Here is a 13,840-nt window from a genome sequence, read left to right on the forward strand (position 1 = left end):
ACTCCAGTACTTTGGCCACCTCATGCTAAGAGTTGACTCATTGGAAAAGACTCTGATGCTGGGAGGGATTGGGGGCAGGAGGAGAAGGGGACGACAGAGGATGAGATGGCTGGATGGCATCGCTGACTTGATGGACGTGAGTCTGAGTGAACTCCGGGAGTTGGTGATGGACAGGGAGGCCTTGCGTGCTGCAATTGATGGGGTTGCAAAGAGTCAGACATGACTGAGCGACTGATCTGATCTGATCTGATGCTAAGTGAGGTAAATCAGACAGAGAAAAACAAATACTGTACAATATCATTTATATATGGAATCTAAAAAGGTACAACAAAGTAGTGAATAAAAAGAAAAGGAAGCAGATTCACAGATATAGAGAACATAGAGAAAAAGCTATTGACTCCCAGTGGGGAGAAGAAAGGGGGGTGGGCAAGATAGGGGCAAGGGATTTTAAAAAAGAAAAGGTTCTTATGAGGTTGTAGGAAATCGTGTGTGAAATTTTTGAACATTGTAAAGCACTGTAGAATTTTTAAATAAATAAATAAATGTAAATGGCTTAGGCATGGAAGATTCTTGGAAACCTAAGGCTTGAGAGAAGGTGTGAGTGAAGAAAAGAGAGTCAGTTTCACTTGCTTTTTCCTTTCCTTCTTCAAAAACATATTTGTTAAGTACCTACTAGGTACTAGGACCTGTGATAAGCTGTGGGAATAAAAAAAAAAAAAGAGTAGGTGATGGCCCTTCAAGGAGCCCAGAGTGTGATGGAGGAGGCATAAGATGTGAAGGAATCATTATTATATGATTCTGGCAGAGGAACTGTAGTGAACTCAGTTGTGTTCCACAGAAAGCTAGGTTCAAGCCCTCACTCCTGCTGCCTGGAATGCAAACTTATTTGGAAATAGAGTCTTTGCACATGTAGCTAAGTTAAAGGTCTTGAGGTAGGATCACCCTGGACCAAGACTGGGCCCTGAATCATCGACTGGTGTCCTTATAAGAGAAATGAGAGGAGGACTTGAGATGCCGACACACAGGGAGAATGCCAGGTGATTGCTGAAGCAGAGATTGGATTTAAACAACATGAGCCCAAGGGTGGGGCTTCCCTGGTGGCTCAGATTGGTAAAGAATGTGCCTGTAGTGCAGGAGATCCCGATTTGATTCCTGGGTCAGGAAGGTCCCCTGGAGAAAGGATAGGCTACCCACTCCAGTATTCTTGGGCTTCCCTGGTGCCTCAGATGGTGAAGGATCTACTTGCAATGTGGGAGACCTGGGTTCGATCCCTGGGCTGGGAAGACCCCCTAGGGGAGGGCGTGGCAACCCATTCTAGTATTCTTGCTGGAGAATTCCAGGGACAGAGGTGCCTGGCGGGCTACAGTTCGTGGGGTTGAAAGACTGAACGATAAGCACAGCACAGCTGAAGGGGGCCATGGTTTCCAACAGCCAGGAAAAGCCAGGAAAAGGTGAGGAAGGATCACGTCTCAGAGCCTCCACGGGGAGCCAACCCTGGCGCACTCTTGATTTTGGACTTCTGGGCTCCAGAGTTGTGAGAGAATACATTTCTGTTGTTTTCAACCCCGTGTATGCTAATTTGTTATGACCGCCTTAGGAAATGATTACAGATATGTTTAGAAGAAGAATCAGAGAACAGTTGTGTCTAAAAGCTCAGGGAGGGCTTCTCAGAGATGTACCACTTAAGCAGAGTCTTGAAAGGAGATCAGTTCACCAGTTGCTCAGTGGGGTAAAAGACATTATAGGCAGTTCAGCGTTAACAAATGTGTCTTCAGAAAATGCTATGTCATCAGTGTAGCTGGAGCACAGGGAGTGATGTGGGGAATGAGAAACAATAAGAAAAACGAGCAACACTGTGACGGTTTTGTATGGCATGTTAGAGAACTAGACTTTCTCTGGGCAATTTGTCCTCAATTTCTCTGTCACAATACAATATGCCTGTGAGATACATTGTAAGTTATTTACTATGAATAATAAAATGCTGAAGTTTTCGAAAATAATTAGTTTTGCTTTCAACTACTGGGATTTGAAATTATCCAGGTAAATAAGCCATCCTTGCTTGTATTTTGATGTGTTTCTTCACTGGGAGGGAAAGGGGCAGAGCTGTGACAAGCATTTAGACCACCGTGTATAACTGGTACCACTGATGAATGTGAACACCTGTTCTGTGTGTGGCAGAAAAGAAGCTCAATGCTTTGGATGGTAGAAATCCAACAGAGACTTTGAAGTAGAACAGTAAGAACATGATTTTGACTTCTCAGGATAACTTTGAAGGTGATGCTGAGAATGGGAAAGAAATGGAAAGATGTTTTTTCTGGAGAGCTGGCGGTAGTAGTCATGACCAGAATCAGTAGAAATCATGATCTTAGTGGCTTTGGGGATGGTAAAATGAGACGGGCAGTTTTTAAGAGATCTTTCTGAGATAGAAATTACTAGTCTATGACTTGGAGAAGGAAATGGCAACCCACTCCAGTGTTCTTGTCTGGAGAATCCCAGGGACGGGTGAGCCTGGTGGGCTGCTGTCTATGGGGTCGCACAGAGTCAGACATGACTGAAGCAACTTAGCAGCAGCAGCAGTAGATGTTGATGTCATTGATTGAATTAGAGAATATGGTGTGGGGGGTAGGAGTAAGTTTTTGAGAGAAGATAATGAGTTGAAATTGGTCATATTTGATTTGAAATCTAGAAAGAGGTGTCTGAAATCTTCCAAGATATAGAGTACTGGGTATCATCACCCATGGTGAAGTCTGATACCTTGATGGGGAACTCTCCATTGAAGGACAATTGTGTAAAGTATACAGAAGACAGCCAAGAACAAAACTTTGCAGGTTTGGCTTCACCAACGAGCCAATGGCTCATATATATATATGGGTCAGAGGAGAACAAAAATGAAGGCTCTCTTGAAAATCAAGGAAGATCTGGTGTACTAGCTTTCTAAGGCAGCCATAAAAATTACCACAAGCTTGCCTTAAAACAAAAATTTATTTGCTCACAGTTCTGAAGACGAGAAGTCTGAAATCAAGAGCCTAGTAGACTCATACTTTTACTGAAGCAGGGGAATCTTTGCTTTCCTCTTCCAGCATGTGGTGGCTCCTGGTGTTTCTTGGCTTGGGCAGCACAACTCCAGCCTCAGCTTTTCTCTTCACATGACCTTCATCCTTTTGCTTCTGTGTCTCAATTGCCCTCTTCTTTTCATTATAAGGATACCACCAATCTGAATTAAAACCCATTCTAAATCTAGGATGCTCTCATGTTGAGATCTTTCATTTAATTGCATCTGCAAAGACTCCATTTCCAAATAAGTTTACATTCCTAGCTACTGGAGGTTGGGACTAGGATACAGGTTTCTGTGAAACACAGTTCACTACAGAAGTCATACCAAATGTCAGAGGAAGGGAGATTGGACATTAGATCGACAATAAGAAAGTTATTGATGACTTGAATCAGAGCAATTCCAGGAGAGGAATTTCAAGCTGCTTGTTCAGCTCATGACTTAGTAGATCTACAGGTAATGATGGGTATAGAGGGTATAGAGATGGGTATATAGAGGGAAATATATTTCCCTCTAGAAGAAGGCAACATCAGTACTTCAGCAGGCAAAATCATCTAGTTTACAAATGATCTAGCAGAAGACCAGAAAGGTTAGGTCATTTGCCCAAGGTCATATCACTGGAGTTCAGCCTAGATTTTCATCTTCCAGAGCTCTGCTCAGATTTATTTACTTTTGGAAAATATAGAAATCTCCCCATAAAAGTAAAATCGTTCATAAGCCTGTAACTTTAGAAAATAACCTGATGGAGGGCTAGAGAGGTTAGTTATTCTACTTTGGGATCAAAGGGAGGTAGGGTAGTCAACTGTTTCCTATTGGCTCAGGCCTGGAAGGGTTCCTGGGACATGACTTTAGTGATAAGGCAGGGAAAATCCTTCAGCAAACTGAGACAACTTGATTACTGTAGTTAGAGGAGGGAATTATTATAGGGAACCGACAAGACCTGTGGTTCAGGGACAGGGTGGCAGCACAGATGCAGAATAGCCAGTGATTAGCCAGGGCCTAGTGGAGAAGGCAATGGCACCCCACTCAGTACTCTTGCCTGGAAAATCCCATGGATGGAGGAGCCTTGTAGGCTTCAGTCCATGGGGTCATGAAGAGTCAGACACGACTGAGCGACTTCACTTTCACTTTTCACTTTCATGCATTGGAGAAGGAGGTGGCAACCCACTCCAGTGTTCTTGCCTGGAGAACCCCAGGGATGGGGGAGCCTAGTGGGCTGCCATCTATGGGGTTGCACAGAGTCAGACATGACTGAAGAGAGTTAGCAGCAGCAGCAGCAGCAGCAGCAGAGAGGGAGTGGGTCTTCTCTGGCAGCTCAGTGGTAAAGCATTCATCTGCCAATGCAGGAGATGTGGGTTCAATCCCTGGGTCAGGAAGATCCCCTGGAGGAGAAAATGGCTACCCACTACAGTATTCTTGCTGGGGAATCTCATGGACAGAGGAGTCTGGTGGGTTGCAGTCCATGAAGTTGCAAAGAGTTGGACACAACTTAGTGAGTAAACAACAATAACGAGCAGAGAGGGGGCTGGATATAGGGGAGGTGGAGAGAAGGAGGTGAAAAAACTTAGGAAATAAATATCTCATCTTCTCTCTCCTCCCAGTCTCCAAACTGCTGACTTAACTGGAAAGTTGAGGAGCCCAGGCTTATATTCCATCAAGGTCATTCTCTTGGACACTCAGAAGTACAGGAAAGGGCTGAGAATGAACCTAAAGAAACAAACAGTCGATAATCATTAGAAGCATTTATGATGTGCTGGATATTGTGTTTGAGACTTTAACAAAAAGTATCTCCTTTAAGAACGGTATGGAGATTCCTTAAAAAACTGAAAACACAGCTATATTATGGCCCTACAATCCCACCCCTGGGGGTATATCCAGAGGAAACCATGATGCAAAAAAATATACATACCCCAGTGTTCATTGCAGCACTATGTACAACAGCCAGGACACGGACAGAACCTAAATATCCATCGGCAGATGAATGGATAAAGATGTGGTTCATATGTACAATGGAATATTACTCAGCTTAAAAAAATATAATATCATTTGCAGCAACATGGATGCCACTAGAGATTATCATACTAAGAGAAATGAGCCAAAGACAAGTATCAGATGCTATCACTTATAGGTGAAATCTAAAACAAGAGATACAAATGATCTTATATACATAACAGAAGTGGACCCACAAACATAGAAACAAACTTACAGTTACCAAAGACGTAGGATAAAGGAGGGATAAATTAGGAGTTTGGAATTAACATATACACACTAATGTATGTGTGTGTATAGGAGAAAATAGGAGAAGGAAATGGCAACCCACTCCAGTATGCTTGCCTGGGAAATCCCATGGACAGAGGAGCCTGATGGGTTACAGTCCATGGGGTTGCAAAGAGTTGGACAAAGCTTAGTGACTAAACAACAATGACAAGTACTTACCGTATAGCACAGGGAACTATACTCAATATTTTATAATAACCTATAAAGGAAAAAATTTTAAAAGAATATATTTATATAAACAGAATGTACACCTGAAGCTATCACCACATTTTAAGCTAACTATGCTTGAGAAATTTGTATGCAGGTCAGGAAGCAACAGTTAGAACTGGACATGGAACAACAGACTGGTTCCAAATAGGAAAAGGAATATGTCAAGGCTGTATATTGTCACCCTGTTTATTTAACTTATATGCAGAGTACATCATGAGAAATGCTGGACTGGAAGAAACACAAGCTGGAATCAAGATTGCCGGGAGAAATATCGATAACTTCAGATATGCAGATGACACCACCCTTATGGCAGAGTGAAGAGGAACTAAAAAGCCTCTTGATGAAAGTGAAAGAGGAGAGTGAAAAAGTTGGCTTAAAGCTCAACATTCAGAAAACGAAGATCATGGCATCCAGCCCCATCACTTCATGGGAAATAGATGGGGAAACAGTGGAAACAGTGGCAGACTTTATTTTTTTTGGGCTCCAAAATCACTGCAGATGGTGATTGCAGCCATGAAATTAAAAGATGCTTACTCCTTGGAAAGAAAGTTATGACCAATCTAGATAGCATATTCAAAAGCAGAGACATTACTTTGCCAACAAAGGTTCGTCTAGTCAAGGCTATGGTTTTTCCTGTGGTCACGTATGGATGTGAGAGTTGGACTGTGAAGAAGGCTGAGCGCCGAAGAATTGATGCTTTTGAACTGTGGTGCTGGAGAAGACTCTTCAGAGTCCCTTGGACTTCAAGGAGATCCAACCAGTCCATTCTGAAGGAGATGAGATCAGCCCTGGGATTTCTTTGGAAGGAATGATGCTAAAGCTGAAACTCCAATACTTTGGCCACCTCATGTGAAGAGTTGACTCATTGGAAAAGACTGATGCTGGGAGGGATTGGGGGCAGGAGGAGAAGGGGACGACAGAGGATGAGATGGCTGGATGGCATCACTGACTCGATGGACGTGAGTCTGAGTGAACTCCGGGAGTTGGTGATGGACAGGGAGGACTGGCGTGCTGTGATTCATGGGGTCACAAAGAGTTGGACATGACTGAGCCACTGATCTGATCTGATGCTTTAATTTAAAAATATTATCTCCTTTAATCTTCAAAAGTACATTGAGAGGTAGAGATCATTTAAGACCAGCATTCACAGATGACGGAGTTTATGCTTAGAGGAGTAAAGTAACTTTATTGTTGAATGCTTTTATATGTCAGGCCACAAAGCAGTGCCTCAATTTCTTCCTTTAAAGCACATAATCATCCTAGTTACACAGAATTGCCTTGGGAACTTTCAAATCTATATACATTTGTAGCTACAAACAATGACAATTTCTAGAGTTAGTTTTACTTATTTTTCTCTTCACTCTTACATAAAGAATTTAAATTATGTTAATACAGACAATCATAAAAAGTCAAGCAGGCAAAAAATGTAAACTTGAAAAAGTCAGATCAGATCAGTCGCTCAGTCGTGTCCGACTTTTTGCGACCCCATGAATCGCAGCACGCCAGGCCTCCCTGTCTGTCACCAACTCCCGGAGTTCACTGAGACTCACGTCCAAAATATCACTAGGGTTTCGAAGCATAATCAGTTGCTGTAATTGGGATGAAAACTTGACCTGAATTTCTTGGTGGTCAAAATGAGAAGGTAAACAGGGGCAGTCACAAAGTTCTTATTGTTCACAAACAACAAAAATGAGCAGCTGCTAAGAGATAAATACTGTTCTAAGTGCTTACATGTCTATCCCATATGACCCCCCACAACAACCCTTATTGCAGTTGAGGAGAAAGAGGTATTGAGAGGTTAGTAGTTTATCTACAAGCATATAGCTAGTAATTGGTGGAGCTAGGTTTCAAACCCAGACCATCTGACTATACCACTATACCGTGAGGGACAGAGGGCCCGGGCATGCTGCAGTCTATGGGGTTGCAGAGTTGGACATGACTGGGCGACTAAACAACAACAACAACAACAAAGTTGTTTCTATAAGCTGTTTCTCTGTCCTCGAGAGAAAGAAAAACTTTTCAAATACTTGGTTCTATGTTTTCTAATGTGGGACATTTACCCACAGAGAAGCCTAAAAGAAGTAGTGGATCAAGGTCTTAATCATCCTTCTTTGCTGAAAATGGAAGGTTTACCAAAAATGCTAGTCAGTAGTAGAATCCTTCCTGAAATGAAGACAATCGGATCTATACTTGGGTAATTGTATCTATGTAGTAGTCAATGGCACTCCACTCCAGTACTTTGCCTGGAAAATCCCATGGATGGAAGAGCCTGGTAGGCTGCAGTCCATGGGGTCGCGAAGAGTCGGACACGACTGAGCTACTTGACTTTCACTTTTCACTTTCATGCATTGGAGGAGGAAATGGCAACCCACTCCAGTGTTCTTGCCTGGAGAATCCCAGGGACGGGGGAGCCTGGTGGCTGCCGTCTATGGGGTCACACAGAGTCGGACACGACTGAAGTGACTTAGCAGCAGCAGTAGTCTTTGTTAGTCCCATTAACTGTTTCCATGTTCATGCAATCCCTTGCTTTTTTCTTACGCACAATACAAAATATAAGCCATGTGTGCATGTGCTATAATGCTAGTGAGGAGGATGAAAGGAGACAGAAGAGAGGACTGATTCTTTATAAAAATGCACACCAATGCAAGGAAATTGAATTACCAGGGTCTGGAAGAGGAATCATTATGGACTGAAAAACTTCCATGGTAAGAGCCAATTGGTGTAGATATTAAATAAACACATGGCTCTTAGTAACACTTTGTCATGACTTATTTCATGTTATGTTGAAAAGTCTTTGATCCATGACAAATGTCCTATGATCTGTTCCAAGGTGTTTTGTCCTTAGGATTTTTTAGTATAATCAAGATTACTGAGCTTTGGAGAAACACACATTTTGACCAATATATTTTTCATATCATATGCATAGGATTTAGTAAGTCTTAGATCTATGGACCCTTGGTGGGCCCACAAGTGGCTTGCAAACAAATAAAAGAATTTACAGTGCAGTCTCCATTATGTAGCTTGGGTTAAAAATATCTGGCATTGGGAGACTTTTGACTGCTTGTTTGGGAACCCTTGTCAGTCTTCTGTATGATTACACATTCATTCATACTAGGCATTTACTTTAGACATTAGTCAGGATGGTTGCACTTTTGATTTATTGATTTTGATTTATGGATCATTTTGGTTTTGGAGAGGCCATTTATTCTATCCTAGCTACATGCATATCAGATAAATGTGCCATCTTAGAAGGTAAAAGACCCAGGGCATGTGAACAGCTTGGTGGGAGCAGGGAAGGGGGCTGGCACAGACAGGCTGTTGACTGCCAGGAATATTTAGGCTAAAAATATATGAGGCAGAGGCAAGGACATGGCTGTGCATGGTATTTTTAATGTACTGATACTTTGGCTTTAGTTTTGTGACTGAAGTTAAATGTGGGAGGATCTTGTGGGTGTGTGTTTCTGTTTCTATGTGAAAAAAATTTATTTGATGGTGCTATGAAATTTTGATTTCTTCAATCAGGTTCACAGCCATTCTCATGGTCTCAAGCCACAAACATTACCTCATAAATGGCACCATGAAATCTGTCAACAAAATTCGACCTACTGAAATCAGGTCTTGGAATAGCAGCTGCTGGTGCTCTGGCTCAAAAAGCAGGTGTGAGACCACCTACGGTACCAGCTCAGAAAGCTTCCTGTCAGTATGAAACCAGCGTGGGCTTCCTCCAAGGTGCCAAATCACACAGCAGATAGCATAGCAACATGAAGATAAAATGTTAATATAATTTACTTTTCATAAGCACTTGGGTTAGTGCCAGAGAAACAAATTAATTATAAAACAACTGCTCAAACCAAAGCACTCAGCCTGAAGCTAATGTACAAGGGTCTGCTTCTGAACATTTCTGTTTTTCTGTTTATGGAGTACCAGGCTGTGAGAATCTTTGTGGATGGAGGTAGGGAGGAGACAGGTTGGTTTAATCCGTTGTAGGACAGCACTTTACATCTGTTTTTACAAGAAAGAACATGTAATATAAGATGTACGTGTGTGTGCTAAAGGGTGGGGAGTAGAGGTGGGACTGATTAAGAGCGGAAAGCTGAGAGGGCTGTCAAATGCAGAGGGGGCTCCTCAGTCAGGGAGGTCTAAGGTTTTATTGCCTGAGAACTGTATAACTCACTGCCAAGGCTCCACCCTCATTGTGCAAATGAAAGCTGCAAAAGCAAAGGACAAGTGGAGAAACCATTAGGAAATCTTGCCTACAACACAGAAACAGCATGGGTGCTCCCTGCTATCTTTCATGGACAGCACCCCACCCTTGCAGTTCTGAGAGACAAGCAGCATTGAGTTCACTGTGCCGGAAAAGCAAACATTTTGCAAACTCTTTCAAAATCTTGAAAATTTGGCTTGCCTTTGCTTCTACCCAGATCTGCTTGGAAGATTATTATATTTTTAAACCATGTCATGCTTTCAATAGCAATTTATCTAAAAGCTCTCTGGTTAATTTTATAGTTTATTAAAAGTCTAAAGTTTTATAATACAAGGGAGCGTAGGCTGAGATTGAGTGTTGGAGAAAGGAACAATCTGGCTGACCATACTGCAGGAAGCTGGAGGCAGAAAGGAAGCAAGACGCTGTCTTGTCTACGAATTTCATCTTAATGTGAAGCATGTCTGGATTTGAGAGGACCACATATACTCTAAGTAGGGCTGTCTATGGCAACCAACGCATGGTGTGCCGTGGCCTAAGAGTGTCTTTATTGTGGTGTTCATTCACTGCAATTTATTTTCCATGAAATTGGTATTTGTGAATAAAATGTAACAGTTCAGTACCAAGGCAGCAACAATTACACTGAATAAAATCGGATCCCATTAGGTTTATTCTCTTTGGAAATCCGGCATCCTCTGATTAAGGGGGGCAAATCAAGCAAGGTATACAAGGCACACGATGACTATACCATTCTTAGTTCAGTGTTAGCTCTTATTTGAGTTGCCTGGGACCAGGTATGAGAGAGATTATTGTGATTAAAAAAATAAAATCTTAAGAAATATTTTAAGACTCTACTTCTGTACAGACAGACCTTTGGAATGACCCAATAAAACAGAAGAAGAAAAAAAAAGATATCCTTCTGCATAAGTGCTGGACAGTCCTCTTCCTCAGATATTCAAATTTTTAACTTAACAATTTTTTAGAGCAGTTTTAGTTTTATTGCAAAACTGAGCAGAAAGTACAGAGAGTTTCCTATACAATCCCTGTCCTGACACACATGCAGCCTCCCACACTATCAATGTCCCTCGCCAGAGGGTACATCTGATACAATGGTTGAACCCACATTGACCCATCATTATCAATCAAAGTCCGTAGTTTGTGTTAGGGATCATTCTTGGTGCTGTAAATTCTGAGGGTTTAGGCAAATCTATGATGACATAAATCCACTATTGTAGTATCCTACAGAATGGTTTTACTGACCTAAAATACTCCAATACTTTGGCCACCTGATGCGAAGAACTGACTCATTGGAAAAGACCCTGATGCTGGGAAAGATTGAAGGCAGGAGGAGAAGGGGACGACTGAGGATGAGATGGTTGATGGCATCACTGACTTGATGGACATGAGTTTGAGCAAGCTCCGGGAGCTGGTGATGGACAGGGAAACCTGACGTGCTACAGTCCACAGGGTTGCAAAGAGTCAGACACAACTGAGTGACTGAACTGAAAATACTCTGTGTTCTACCTTTTCATTCCTCCCCCTCTTACCACCCCCCCTCAACTACCAATGTTTTTACTGTCTCCATAAGTCATACAGTGCTTTTCCATAAGGTCATATAGTTGGAATCATACAATGTATAGTCTTTTTAGGGTGTCTTCTTTCACTAAGAAATATGGTTTTTATGGTTTCTCTGTGTCTTTTCACAGCTGGATAGCTCATTTCTTTTTAATGCTGAATAATATTCTATTGTCTGGATGCAGGTATTTAATTTCAAGTAAAGCATTCTGCTGAAATGGAAGAAACAGTAGTGGTTTGTGCATTGTGGGACAAAAATGGACTTAAATAAACAGCTACCTGCCCCAGTCATAGTTGAATGAATTAGACCACATCATTTTTCTTGGTAAAACAGGACTGAGTTTTCCATTACAGAGTATGTCCTCCATTCTGGGAATTTCCTCATTGTCACGGGGGAATCCCTTTCTACTGGGTTCTTTAAATATTTGGAATATGTTTGGTAGTGAGGACGGAACTTACTATTCAGCCACAGCATACTGGATTTTCTGTACACATGCACTGAATTTTTTGGTAGAGAGAAAGCTTCCCATTGAAAGAAAATTTCTGGAAGTCAGCCCTCATCACGTGAGGAATTTGCCTGCCATTCACAGGGCATTGTGCTTTGGCATGCTGGGTGCTGTTTTGCCATAAAGGACAGTTCTATGCTAGTCAATTTTAGCTTTTTTTCTTTTGTTGGTAAACAATGGCATTTTATTTCTCCTTTAGAATTAATAGTGAGAGAAGAATAGTAGCTTCACATGAAAGGCAAAACAGACATAAAAGTGATGCTTAACGTTTGTATGAGGGTCTTCAGTTTGGGGATGCTTAAAAGAATCATATAGGCATGGTGTGTGGTGGAGCAGATTAGGGAGACTTTTCCAATTCTTCTGGATTTAGTAGAGTGGGCTTTGAACATTTTCCAGTTTGGTGCTGGATGTCACGAGAAGACACATGGGTTGTACAGTTTGTTAATGATGTGTTGTTAGCATTTAGTGAGTACTGACATGGACGAGCTGGTGCTGCTGACTCAATGCAGTAAACATTTGACTCATCCTGACAGAGCCTCTTTTCATGATGAAGGGCACCACCTGGCAGAGGATGTGCCAAAGACTGATTTATAGTCCCTACAGCATTGACACCAACGAATTCTGGATTCTCTCACACTGCCTGCCACGTTCACAATGCCAGAATGGGCATCATCCTGTTCCATCCCATCACCTTCAGCCCTGGAGGGCTTTTACACTGATGTTTGATGCAATGCCCTGCCTTCCAAATTCTCAGCCCCTCAATTCTTTTGTTTTGAAATGAAAGATAGCATTTTATTTCAAAGTTGATTTCCATTAGGCATTATAACCAGAATGTGTAGAAATTCCCAGAATAGATCCTGAAAAATGTTCTTTATAAACATGAAGAGAATCAAGGGTCAGTAAACAGTCCCATTGGATTAAGACAGATTAAGCTGTTACCACATGCCAGGCACTGGGTTAGGGACTGAGGCTGTATAGATGAATAAACCATTACCCCTAAGCTTGAGGAGTTGTCAGTAAGTGTGTGAAAAGTCCTTATCAGAAAATGATGATAGTACAGCCTGATATGAGCAGCAGTATACATATCAACACTAGGGTAATTACCTTTGTGTGGGGACCAGTACACGGTGTGTGTCATGGAAGACTCCATTTGGCTGGAGGAAAGGAGGTGGAAAGGGGCGTTCTAGGCAGAAATAATTGCATGTCCTAGGCACAGAGGTATAGTATGTTACAGTAATAGAAGTTTACAGTTTATTGTTTCTGGAGCATGAAGATGAGAAGGTGAATGTAGGACAGTTGAGTGGCTGAAGAGTCAAGTAAAAGCCATATCGGGAAGCAGTTTTTAGGCCATTAAGGAGCTTGTGTTTATCTTGCAGATAATAGGGAAGCACTAAAGGATTTAATCAGAAGAGTGACTTGGTTGTCCTTATAATTTAGAGAGATACTTGTGAGACTTTTAGAGGCGATTTAGAAGAGGACAAGATTGGACAGAGGGAGACCAATTAGGAAGCTATCACTCATATTTCAGACACCTTTCATAACTAAGAAGATTGAAGACAGGATGAAACAGAGATGACAGAGACAGATGGGAAACGGGAAGAATTTGGAGATATGGTTGAAGGTGGAGGGGGTGGAGAGGGGGTTCTGGATGACCCCCATATTTCTGTCATGGGAGAGTAGTCATCGCCACAGTGAAGCCACAAAGGATGGAGAGAATACATGAGGGGAAGCAGGATTTTTGAGTTGTATAATGGGGCAGTGACTGAGAACGCACAAGGAATAAAATATTTGGAGCTAGGCACTCTGCATCTGGGGGTGTTGTGGGACAACAGGTGAAGAACTGTAGTAGATAGGGGAGATGTGAGCATATGATCACATTGGCATATTTCACAGGGACTCTAAGCTCTAGATGCTTTGTTCATCGACAAAAAAATCTGCTAAATCTTAGGTGTGATGTTACTTGTCAGGTGTTCAGCTTGGCAGGGTTCTTATTCCTAAGATATCTATTATTCCAAATAC

The 13,840-nt window shown here is 41.9% G+C and overlaps 1 long non-coding RNA gene across 2 annotated transcripts in view; it reads left to right on the forward strand.

The window, feature by feature from the left end:
• Window positions 1–1,401: 1,401 nt before the first annotated feature.
• LOC129641671 (uncharacterized) overlaps window positions 1,402–13,840 on the forward strand; it is a 121,929-nt gene continuing 109,490 nt past the window's right edge. For both annotated transcript variants that reach the window (XR_008709389.1, XR_008709388.1), the window contains exon 1: window positions 1,402–1,451. This is a non-coding gene — a long non-coding RNA (uncharacterized LOC129641671). The remainder of the gene's footprint in view (window positions 1,452–13,840) is intronic.

This window comes from Bubalus kerabau, chromosome 1, assembly GCF_029407905.1.
Source record: "Bubalus kerabau isolate K-KA32 ecotype Philippines breed swamp buffalo chromosome 1, PCC_UOA_SB_1v2, whole genome shotgun sequence".
Classification (NCBI taxonomy): Eukaryota; Metazoa; Chordata; class Mammalia; order Artiodactyla; family Bovidae; genus Bubalus; species Bubalus kerabau.